Source organism: Carassius auratus, chromosome 36, assembly GCF_003368295.1.
Source record: "Carassius auratus strain Wakin chromosome 36, ASM336829v1, whole genome shotgun sequence".
Lineage (NCBI taxonomy): Eukaryota > Metazoa > Chordata > Actinopteri > Cypriniformes > Cyprinidae > Carassius > Carassius auratus.
Genome location: NC_039278.1, coordinates 1,856,630 through 1,867,769, shown reverse-complemented (window position 1 = coordinate 1,867,769; position 11,140 = coordinate 1,856,630). Strand labels below are relative to the sequence as shown.

General features: G+C 36.8%; 1 protein-coding gene and 1 long non-coding RNA gene across 5 annotated transcripts in view; both read right to left on the bottom strand.

Moving 5' to 3' along the window:
• atg7 (ATG7 autophagy related 7 homolog (S. cerevisiae)) overlaps positions 1-11,140 on the bottom strand; it is an 85,796-nt gene that overhangs the window by 34,929 nt on the left and 39,727 nt on the right. The window lies entirely within an intron of this gene.
• LOC113054930 (uncharacterized) lies at positions 502-10,014 on the bottom strand. Of its 3 annotated transcripts, XR_003277461.1 has the most exons (11): positions 9,578-10,014; positions 9,198-9,308; positions 8,482-8,596; positions 7,315-7,477; positions 6,933-7,125; positions 4,516-4,594; positions 3,508-3,561; positions 3,278-3,413; positions 2,570-2,671; positions 698-742; positions 502-603 (listed from the first exon to the last, which is right to left on the bottom strand). It is a non-coding gene; the product is annotated as an uncharacterized LOC113054930 (long non-coding RNA). The 3 variants fall into 3 exon arrangements; XR_003277460.1 differs by having other exon boundaries at positions 9,198-10,014; XR_003277462.1 differs by having other exon boundaries at positions 3,512-3,561; positions 9,198-10,014.

Genomic DNA, 11,140 nt, shown 5'->3' with positions numbered 1-11,140 from the left:
TATAGAAGTTAACAGTGCCCATCAACTGTTCAGATACTAACAGATCTTCTTTTTTGTGTTCAACAGAAGAAAGAAACTGATGCAGGTCCGGATCAAGTGGAGGGTGAGTACATGATGACAGTTTTCATTCTGGAAATGAAATACTCTTTAAGGGACAAGTCATCCAAAAATCAAAGAGAAATTTACACAATTTTGTCATTTTTGGACAAACTAACAGTTGAACTTGATTTCTACATGGAGATATTTGTATGAACTGCTGCCATAACAGTTTTGCACTATGGGAAATAAAAACAACAACTAAAGTGCTAATGTTAATTGAATGGCATCAATAAGACACAGGATATACTGTAACATCACTTGCTTTGGGCTTTCCTTTTTAAGATGATTCTTCGGTTTCTTACTAAATCCTGTATGCTCTGTGCACTGCATCTCACCAAAACAGGATCCTCAGCAGTTTTACACTGCTGGCATCAGTCATTGTGGCCAGTTTCCTTTTGCTCTTGTGGTCCTTAAAATGTTTGATTACAGCTGTAACTTCAGCATTTGACCAGGACACTTTCTGCCCTCTCCGTGGGTTTTCAGTTTCTGCCTCACTCTCACTCTCTGTACAGAAGAATACATACTTTAGTGAGTTCCATCTCTATAAAAGCTCATGTACTTACATTGATGGTGCTATTGCAATGTAAACCTCTGGTACCTTCAGGAAGTTCAGTGGTGCTCTCAATGGGCATCTTCTGAACACCTGCAGACAATCAGTCACATAATGATCAGGAAACTTAGAAGTAAGTAACTCAAACAGAAAAGACACATACATAAATACATACATACATACATACATAGAGAGAGAGAGAGAGAGAGTAATGGAATTGGCCAGTTAAACGTTTATTTTTGAAACACTCATTTATCAGTTTTTCACTCATTTATCAGTTTGCCTAAACACTAAGTATCAACATATTGGAATAGCCAGATAATACACTAATACAAAACTGATGCATCCCTAATTTTAGTAATATTCTGCTAGTAATGCTGGATTAATACAATATAAGGTTTTGAATAGGGAACACTTATGAACAATTAACTACGTTTCCCTCAATAAATTCCTAATTTGCGGCTTATTAATAGTAAATAAGGCAGTTGTTACATTAATGTATTGGGTAAGATTAGGAATGTAGAATATGCATGCTAATAAGAAAATACAGTGGTGTGAAAAAGTGTTGGTTCCTTATTTTTTAACATTATCGTCATTAACTCATCGTTTTCTTTAGGTCACATCCCAAAACAATTTAAGATGGTGGTTATCAAGCCTCTTATCAAGAAACCAAAACTAGATCCTAGTGAACTGGCAAATTATAGACCTATTTCAAATCTCCCATTTATGTCTAAAATGTTTGAAAAAGTTGTGTCTGCTCAATTGAGCACCTTCCTGCATAAAAATGATCTGTATGAAGAATTTCAGTCAGGTTTTAGGCCCCACCATAGCACAGAAACTGCACTTGTTAAAATTACAAAGGACCTGCTCCTTGCGTCAGATCAAGGCTGCATCTCATTTCTAGTTTTACTTGATCTTAGTGCTGCGTTCGACACCATAGATCATGACATACTCATAGATCGATTACAAAACTATACAGGTATTCAAGGGCAGGCTCTAAGATGGTTTAGATCCTACCTGTCTGATCGCTACCATTTTGTTTACTTAAATGGGGAGTCATCTCATTTATCATCAGTAAAATATGGAGTGCCACAAGGATCCATCCTAGGTCCCCTTCTATTTTCAATATACATGTTGCCCCTTGGTAATATTATTAGAAAATACGGAATTAGCTTCCACTGTTATGCTGATGATACTCAGCTATATATCTCAACGAGACCAGATGAAACTTCTAAATTATCTAAGCTAACAGAGTGTGTTAAAAATGTAAAAGATTGGATGACAAATAATTTTCTCCTATTAAATTCGGATAAGACAGAGATATTAATTATTGGACCAAAAAAAAATACTACACAGAATCTTGTAGATTACAATCTGCAACTAGACGGATGTACTGTTACTTCCTCTACAGTCAGAAATCTGGGTGTTATATTAGACAGCAACTTGTCTTTTGAAAATCATATTTCCAATGTTACAAATCAGCATTGTTCCTTCTTAGAAACATTGCCAAGCTACGAAACATGTTATCTGTTTCTGATGCAGAAAAGCTAGTTCAAGCATTCATGACCTCTAGACTGGACTATTGTAATGCACTTCTAGGTGGTTGTCCTGCTTCGTCAATAAACAAGCTACAGGTCGTCCAAAATGCAGCGGCTAGAGTCCTTACAAGGTCAAGAAAATATGATCATATTGCCCCAATTTTACAGTCTCTGCACTGGCTTTTATGTTAGTTACCTTTGACTAATATTTAAATTAGTTTGATGATCTGAAACATTTAAGTGTGACAAACATGCAAAAAAAAATAAAAAATTTTGGAAGGGGTCCAACACTTTTTCACACCACTGCAGTTTAAAGACCCTAAAATAAAGCGTTACCAAATAATATTTTTTAACTTTGATTATTTAAAAAAAAAACACTTACCAGCATTACTGGAGTCTCCTGCAGCTCCAGCAAGAGCATCATCTTCAGAATCACCATCACTTTCTTCAGGATCACCATCAGAATCCGTCATGTTGATCTCATCTTCAATGAAAAATAAAACTCAGAACATGAAAAACATCTGCATTCAGAAGTCGAACACAATCACACACCATTTATAAACCATTCCTAATGACACTACATTCTACAGTGAACACAAGACATATTTCAGAGAAGCGTTTCCTTAAACCTCCCTGTGAGTTTCAAAGACCCGCTGTGCTACGCATGCTAGGATGGACGTACCTTCAATCTCAATGTTCTCCTAAAACATACATGTGATACTTTATTAAGAGCTACACTGTCTTTCAATAATAACTTAATGTATTTTTAATGACAGGGAAGTTGTGGTCATTTAGTTAATAAGATCACTTACAATCATAATAGAACATTTACGTTATAGACCTTGAAAGGTACTGGTCCATATATTACTACATATCTGTATTTAGAGCAGGGGTGTCCAGACTCTGTCCTGGAGGGCCGGTGTCCAGCAGAGTTTAACTCCAACCCCAGATACACCTGAAGCAGATAATACTAGAAACCTCCAGGCAGGTGTGTGAAGGACACTGGCCCTACAGGTCCGAGTCTGGACACTCCTGATTCAGACATCGACTAATATTACTGAAAGTGAAAACAGGTCATTAAATTACATACATTTGGTAACAGCTAAGTATATCACAGCCCATGAAGACATCAGACTTCAGAGCATTCACTGTTGCACTGAAATAACAGTTCATCCGACACATGTGAATACCTCCTCATTCAACACATGCTCTTTGACAGGTGACATCTGAAAACAGTGAAAAAAGCAAGGCTCATGTAGAGATGATTTCTTACAACATCAATCTAACATTTCATCAAATATGCAATGCACATTTTATTACCTACTCAACACAGTCCTGATCATCCAATAGTAACCGGTCCTTCTTCAGAGTCACCTGAAATTATGGAAACAGAAAAAAATAAATAAACATTCTACTGCAGACAAAGGATTCAGGAACTGTACAAATTGATAATGCACAGATACTGGAGTCCATAAACACTGACTGATCACCACTGTTGGGAACGTTACTTTAAAAAAGTAATTAGTTATAGTTACTCACTACTTGTTCCAAAAAGTAACTGGGTTAGTAACTGAATTACTCTATAATAAAATTAACTCGTTACCAGGGAAAGTAACTATTTGCGTTACTGTAAAAAAAAAAGTTGCTATATGTCAGAGAATTTGTATTATTTTTTTTTTTGCAGTTTTCACAAGTCAGTTGAAATGAGTAGAACAGACAGGTGTTCGTACATAACTTTCGATATTTATTGCACGTCAACAGAAAGCAAGAGTTTTATCCTGCACTTCAAGTATTATCTTTGTAAGAAAAGTGTTTTGGGCCACTAACTTTGTAGATGCGTGTCACACATTACATGTACACATTACATGCACGTTCTTGCCTTTGACCACAATGAATTTGAAGTAGTGCTTATATCTTCACCTTGAAAATGCCAACTTTTCATCGGATTGCTCCTGACTCACCATTTCTGCTGCAAATCTCTGTATCGCTGTTGCGTGCGTGTGTGTGGCGCTGCTGCCGCGTGTATTAATCTCGTTATTAACTCACCTCCTCACTCGCTGTGTGAGCCAGGGGGGCGTTTGGATTGCATAGTTTATTAAATCAATGCATAGTAACGCACCGCATTTAACGTCCAGTAATGTTAACGGCGTTGTAACGACGGGAAAAGTAATTAGTTAGATTACCCCATTACTGAAAAAATAACGTCGTTACCTAACGCCGTTCTTTTAAACGCCGTTATTCCAAACACTGCTGATCACTCACACATGAAATCAAAAAAATTTCATTCAAATTAAATCAATCAATTAATCAATCAATCAGTCGCAGTACCTTCTATACGTCTGTGTCTTCTGACTGGGACAGAGTGTTGACTTCAAGAGTGGACGGTTCAACCACACTATAGAAAAGTCTAGAAAAGAACATCAAATTAGACATCTGTGACAATAAATGAGTGCATCAAATATTTTATCAATGTAATTTACAAGTAAGATTACAATATTTCAAATCAATATTTAAAAGTGTCACCCAAGTTAATGTTCATGACTTTGTAAGTATTACATCACATGCATGTATATTGCAGTGTGTCAGGTTGTGTGCATGTTAACACCTGTGTTACGAGGACCTTTATAAGAACATGGTCTTGACTTGACTGAAGAGTCTCAGTGTGGTATTAGTTTGAAAAAAGTCTGGTCTATTTGTATCCTTGTTATTACCGGGACATTGGTAACTAGACAAATGTGGACACTTTATTTCAAGCATTTGAAAACTGGTGATTTGAGATACAGTGTCTGTGTTAGTTATACAGCATGAAACCAAGACATGTGGACAACGTAATCTGTTCTACTCTTTTAAGGACTAACACAATTATTTCAAGAACTTCTTGGATACCTTTATAGCTGCTGTGCCTTGTTCAGAGTTCTTTAGGTTCTTTAGACACTGATTCTACTCAGTTATCATTTGAAAATACTGAAAGTTTTGAATAAATAATATGCAATCTTGGAGAATGTTATTTAAATAAAAAAGCCAAAATAATAATAATAATAATAATAATAATGCTGACACAAATATGATAAAACTGCAGAATACAGTAGTATACAGCCTGAAAGTCAATTTCAAACAAGGGGACCGACTTTTTACCAACTTCTATTACAATATACTTAATCTAAAGATAACAATTAGACGTTTTCAATATCATATGGCAACAATGAGATGTGAATGATCCATATTTAGCCTAATATTTCACATCCACACTGCCCAATGTCATGGTGATAACTACGGTCTTCAAATACCAGGCTTTTGTCAAACAAACGACACACTGAAGGCGTTTCTCAAAGTTAAGGATACTTCCTTGGTAGGACTGGTCCTTCCAAGTCACTTCCTTCAGAGGCTAGGCGAGACTCCTCTTTAGCATTCGGAGAACACGTAAATGGAACAGGCTAGCAAGTGCACGTCATTGCGTCATTACGTCAGTAAAAAGGTCAGTTTGAATAACACTGTGGTATAATGGTATAATATTAACGTTAAATTACTTTGGACAACTTAACTAGTTATTTATAAAAGAAATGCTGATGACGCAACCAAGCTAACAATTGTTAAATGACAGGTCCGGTTCAGTTAGCCATCAATAACGTAATTTGTATTTGTATAATTTACAATATCAATATGGTAGTAATTTGTACTGGCAAACTTTACTTATATTTACTACAGTTATAACAAATGTTTGGTAACGTAAATAAAAACCGTTAACGCTCCGACTCTGCTAACATTCAACATTTTTTAATTTTTGGACAAGATAGCAAAGCTGCGCGCATAGGATTGTGGGTGATTTGAGAGCGTGAAAGATACACATATGCATCCTTTCCTGTGTATGGGATATTTTTCGAACGAAGGACTCAGTCCTTGGTTGAAATTCTGAGGATCCTCGACATTGGAACAGTCCTTCGACGGATGTCAATGATGTAGCATCCTTGAAATACTGGCTTCCGAGGATCCTTCCTTGATATTGAGAAATGCCTTGAGATTCTTCACTCAAACATCAAGACCATGTTCTTATGATGGTCCTCATAAAACAGGGTCCTCGTAACACGGGTGTAAACATACACACACAATGTGACATCAAGACCATGTTCTTATGATGGTCCTCATAAAACAGGGTCCTCGTAAAACAGGTGTAAACACACACACAAGACCATGTTCTTAAGATGGTCCTCATAAAACAGGGTCCTCGTAACACAGGTGTAAATACACACACAAGACCATGTTCTTAAGATGGTCCTCATAAAACAGGGTCCTCGTAACACAGGTGTAAATACACACACAATGTGACATCAAGACCATGTTAAGACTATGTTCTTATGATGGTCCTCATAAAACAGGGTCCTCGTAAAACAGGTGTAAACACACACACAAGACCATGTTCTTAAGATGGTCCTCATAAAACAGGGTCCTCGTAACACAGGTGTAAATACACACACAAGACCATGTTCTTAAGATGGTCCTCATAAAACAGGGTCCTCGTAACACAGGTGTAAATACACACACAATGTGACATCAAGACCATGTTAAGACTATGTTCTTATGATGGTCCTCATAAAACAGGGTCCTCGTAACACAGGTGTAAATATACACACAATGTGACATCAAGACCATGTTAACTCATTAACATTAACTTAACTGGTAACAACTGATGTTTAATAACTTTACTATAATCCAATAAATCAGAATGGACACTATTGAAGTGTCAGTACCGTGCATCTCCATGGCCACTCAGAATCACCATAATCATATGTGATCTCTTCACCAGGACAGATGCTCCTTGTGGCAAATAAACATAAGTGAGGTTTTCCATCCACACGAATCGTCTTCATCCTGCTGTTTGGGTTAATATGGTCATTGTTTACAAGCCACCCAAGAGAACCGTCATCTCGGGCTGCATCGACACTAAACAAGAGACAGACAATATCAGCACTGAAACCTTAGGACCAGCAGATGTCATATTCTGTGATCACCAATCATTTAACACTCATCACCAAGCTTTGAAAACACATGACCACTGACATGTCCACTGACACATTTAGAATCATGTAATTTAATTATCAGTAAACATGTAGATCAAACACGTGTACATACCAGAGGAGTTTTCCATTGTAGCGAAACTCAAACATGAAAACTTTAAGTGCATGATGATATATTCTTTGCCTCCGCTCACATTCTTCTTTGCTGATGAGGTCTCCTCTGTATTCCAGCAGGAAATCTCCTTTCTCAAAGTCAGTACAGCTGAACACACCCCTCCCTAAACAACAACAGAGAGGTGAAACCATCACAGAGAACCACACGTCATCAACCAGAGACAGCTTTAGTACACAAGACACTTTTAAAGGCTAAAGCCCTATTCGGACGGGACTAGTTTTACAGGGGGTCGTTAGAGAAATCTGTGTTTCACAGACGTACTTGGTGATTTTAATCCCATCCGAATCTGCCACGTCTGTGTTTTTCTCACACAACCTCTGTGATAATTCCAGAGCAAATTACCTAGTGTTTTTCAGCAAACTCAGTGATCCTCTGAGAAAACTAATCCCGTCTGAATGCGAATGTCTGTGATTGCCGGTGATATTTTATTTCACAACGCGTTTCCTTGTGTGTTTTGGCCAACGTGAATTGCCGTAGATGCTCTTACCGCGCAGATGTTTGATAGATTTGCTTAGCGGCAAATAAATAAAATAATAATAAAAAAATAATACAAATAATAAAATCAAGAGCAAGATTGCGTAAACTGTTAATACCGGCTATTGTAATATCAGCATCAGGTAAGATTACTCACGTTCATTTATGCACTCAGTTACATAATGTTTTAATTACATTTAATAAAAAAAAAAAAAAAGGAAAACAAGTTAAACTAAAGGAACCACACATTAACATGGTTTTGCTATACTAGCCATTTAGTATTTATTGTGTAATAATACTAAGGCAATCATTCTGAATGAATGCAATGCACGCATACAGAGCGCGTGATCTCTGTGACGCCCAGATGCACATTAGATGCATAATGTAATAAACACGGAGATGTTAGTCCTGTCCGAATTGGTACATGAAAATCACAGACGTCAGGTGGTAAGAATCGAAACTCAAACGTAGTTTAGAAAACTAGTCCCGTCCGAATAGTGCTATAGAAAGAAAATTCTGTCATCATTTAGAAACCATCAAATGGTTAGTAATGTCTTATTTTGCCCAACAAAAGATATACAGGACTGAGACAACTTAATGGTGACTATACGATGACAAAATAAATTAACTCACCTTTAAGATCAGTGATGAACCTGCCCTTGAGCCCATTATGGTCTTTCTGTTGAAGTGAAAACTGTATGGCCTCAGCTTTCTCCTTCGCCTCGCACCTTCAGCCATCCTGTGTCTGCTTTAATAACAATAAGAACTGTTGGCCTCCATCTGACAATATTACGTGTGTTTGTTTTCAACTTAATATGCAAATTAATAATGACAGTTCTACTGAACAGAATACATGTTAAATATGATGTATTCTGAGCATATGCTGAATATACTATTTTGACTGGTTATCTTAGTAAAAGTGCTTTGACACAATCTGTATGCTACAAAGCACCATACAAATAAAGGTGACTTTACTTATTATATACAGTAAGTATTAAGAAGTGAAAAGAGCACATATCTGTGTTTATTAATTAAACCAAGCTGAACAGTAATAATATTAAACAGAACTGCCCCTCCCCTTCACAGACTGTAGCCATGACAACAGATTATTGATGGCTGGACTGTTCTATTACTTTTACAGTTATACTGTGAACGAAAAGAAGATAAACTGACAAGCACTGCTGATTCTCGTCTGATGTTACTCTTAATAGAGGAGACTTACAGTAATCACGATAGCGCCATTAGCATCACGCGCTAGCTGCTTTCTAAAGAGCACTGAAGACACTCACGAACAAGCCAAACTGAGCCACAAGCTCTCAGAGAAACGATTTAACAAAAGTATTACTAACCTTTAATATAATAGTTGTTTCCAACAGCTTCACACCACAGATGTCTTCGCTTCAGGTGCACAGATTGCGTCCGGTCCAAACAGGAAGTAATAAACCGTCACGCTTGCCTCGCTGATTAGAGCACGAGTATACGGGATTTATAATTATAATAATAATAATATATTTAAATAACAATCTATGAAATGTTACATTAATAGCGTTACATTAATATACTGATATTAAACTGAGTAATTTCAGCTTTGATGTCACATTCATACGTTATATGATGATATTTAAGGAATATGTTTAATTGCACGATCATTATGCATTTATATAATCATATACAATCGATAAATTATAGCAAGAAATGTTTAAATAATTACCAAACTGCATTAACTTACTTGTACGGAGCTATTAGCGGCAGAATGTAGCCCCGCCCACCGCCGCCATTTTGTTTTCGCGATTTCCCGCCCTCCGGTGCCGATCTAGCCAATCAGCGGCCTCCAAAATTACACAAGTGTAAAATATGCAAATTTTCGATGACGCGGATGCAGTACCGGGTCCGGGCTGCAGGGGCGCACTCCCGAGCTCAGAGGATACACAGTGTATAGTAAAATTTCAGATTTTTGTGGTATATTAGGACATGGCGCGAAACTTTGAGAGGGAGCTTCTGGGACATAGAGAAAGGCATCTACACTGTCGGAATTATAAGGACATGGGCCCTGTCCTCATAAACCCAAATGTCCCTGTAATGCTGGTGCGTATTCAGGTCAAAAGTCCTTGTAAACCACAAAAACCAACACACACACACACACACACACACACACACACACACACACACACACATACATACATATATATATATATGATAAATAAACACAGTACAAACACAAACAAAAATTTGGTAACACTTTAGAAAAGGGAACACTTATTCATATTAACTATGACTTTTCTCTCAATAAACTCCTAATTTGCTTTTTATTAATAATTAGAAATATAGTTGTTAAGTTTAGGTATTGGGTAGAATTAGGAATGTAGAATAAGGCATTAGTATGTGCCTTATTAATACTAATAAATGGCTAATATTCTAGTAATATGCATGCTAATAAGCCAGTAGTTAAGAGACCCTAAAATAAAGTGTTACCAAAAACTTTGATTTTGGATGTGGTTAATCATGATTAATCGATCCCCAGCACTACCAAACTGTTACATTTTGACCCATATTCAGTGTTCAAAAACAAATGTTGGTCACTTTGTATTCACAGCTGATACTGATTCTAATTAAAGAAGAATGTCTGAAGAATAAACAATATTGAAACTACAGATGTATCTAGTTTCCTTTTATCAAAACAACCTCTCAGACGTTTATGGTATCTCAATCTTGATTATTAATTGGTCATTCTAAACTCCGGCTAAATGGGATCCTGGTTTATCTTATTTTACATGTCACACTGCTCGTACTTTCCCTGCAGTTAGTTAATGATTAATCCTGGTTATTCATAACCTGACGTGTCACGCTGTACATTCCTAAACCCTGGTTACTCTTATTATTTTCATGCTTGAAGTGTCATAACCAGACAAACACAAAACCACATCTGCTTTCTGACCATTGAAGATGGGCAATGAGATCCCAAAGTCTCTGGGATTGAACCATAAAGGGCCATAAAAATTACGATTACAAACAAAAAGGATACTAAGATTTTACTTTAATACCTCTTGAGTTAAAGGCATGGACACTTAAGGAAGGTATGTTTTATGCATTTGTTTTGATGAAGGGAAATAATACACATTCCTAGTTTCAACATCATGTGTTCTTCAAACATATCCCTTAGACCACTGAACATGTAAAATTTAACAATTTACACTTGGAGCCACAATGACATCCTGATATCTCTGAACCAACACAGTTCCCTGACAGTCTTGAGTCAAAGTGGAAGGATCTGAGACATTGTATGAGGCTTTGT